Raw genomic sequence first — 1,633 nt, 5'->3', positions numbered from 1 at the left:
GTAGCGTTTTCCTGTCCAGCGCTGCTGCTAATTAGTTGTAGTGCTTGTTTACGACGTTGTTGCTTCCTGCAAATGAGCGCTACTACTATATTTTCACATATTTTTTCCTACATATTTGCGATGTTTTTGTACAAGGTTTATACAGTATTCTAATCATATCATAAACATACAATATGTTCATCATATCATACACATAACAGTGTCATCATATCATCCAACACAAATCATGTCGTCACATCATAATCATGATATAGCGATACAAGTTAACTGGCATGTCTCATCATACATAATGTAGTACTTCTTGAGGCGCCGGTTCGGATCCCCCTCCCACACTAGCGTGAACGTAAACTAACTATTTTCCGCTTTGGCTCTGCTATCGAACCCTCTCTGGCCGTCGCTCGGAAACCGGTACACCTGGGTCTAACACTCAGACCACTCGGCATAGCACTTCTTCTCTACATACACGGCGTAGCACTTTTTCGCCATCGATGATCTATATACCTGCATCGTCACATGATTCGATAATATGCAACATAATATATAATTAAGCAAAAAAAAAAGAGACAGAGCTAACAAAAATAGAAGCAACATATCGTAAACACGAATAACAAAGTTCATCATACCCAAACTGCCTACCCTAGTTGAGGAGGTCAGTTTAGTTACATCACAAAGTTTCATCATGCAAAAATTCAAAGTTTCGTAGAAAAAGTGGTGACTAAATGGACACATTGTCATCGTCAATCACTCCATCATATTATGCTAACCATCCAAATCAGGAAGGAAGTCCCTGAGCGAAGTGAAAGGTTTCAGATCAAGAAGTTGAGCGGCTACGCGTCGAAGCGCTGGAGCAGGGCACAAGGTCTCACGGAAAGTTGGATTTGGGTTGACTGGTCGTGCTGGTCCAGGCATACCGCCGTCGGCAGTGTGTGGGACCCAACAAACCCAACGCAGACTTTAATTTTCTCCCTAAAACATGGCCCCAGGTCCACAATGCCCGAAACATTCCTTTTTCTTTTTCTTTTTGAGGAACACATCTTTTTGTTTTTTGAATCATACGGTATATGTAGGTAATCACTTCTTCATTTTGGATTTTTTTATAAGATCAATTTTCCCGGCTTTATTACTCACAAGTTCAAATATGCTTCCCCCGGTTTTATATATAAAGCAACACGTCCGAGCGATATAATGGGATGAGAAGGCACTCTTGTAAAGCAGATTCAAAGATACAACATGAGCCTGGAACAAGCCTAACACCTCGCTGAGGCCCAACCGACAATGCCTGAGCTCCACCCAAGAGGATGACGGCGCAAAACGTTGCCGTTGTTGAGTCCGAGCAAACAGACAGAGGTTGTCACCCACAACTTGGCACAAGCATGAGACCCACGACAGCTTCTTCAGAAAGCAAGAGGGGCGCCGGTGCCCGATAACGCGAAGCCTTCGCTCGAAAACTCACCTACACCATCAGAAAGAGTTCATTCACCACGGGCAACAAGGGCCAGCCCATTCACATTAGATATGGGCACTTCCGAGCAGACTAGAGCTTCCAACCACTACACCTCTTGCCGCCCACACGACCAAGAGGTGGAGCCACCACCGTCACACGAAGCCTATCAGAAAGCCAACCATGAAATCC

The sequence above is a fragment of the Triticum dicoccoides genome, unplaced genomic scaffold, assembly GCF_002162155.2.
Source record: "Triticum dicoccoides isolate Atlit2015 ecotype Zavitan unplaced genomic scaffold, WEW_v2.0 scaffold128626, whole genome shotgun sequence".
Classification (NCBI taxonomy): Eukaryota; Viridiplantae; Streptophyta; class Magnoliopsida; order Poales; family Poaceae; genus Triticum; species Triticum dicoccoides.
The sequence above is the reverse complement of the archived record's forward strand: the minus strand, read 5'-3'. Positions refer to the sequence as shown.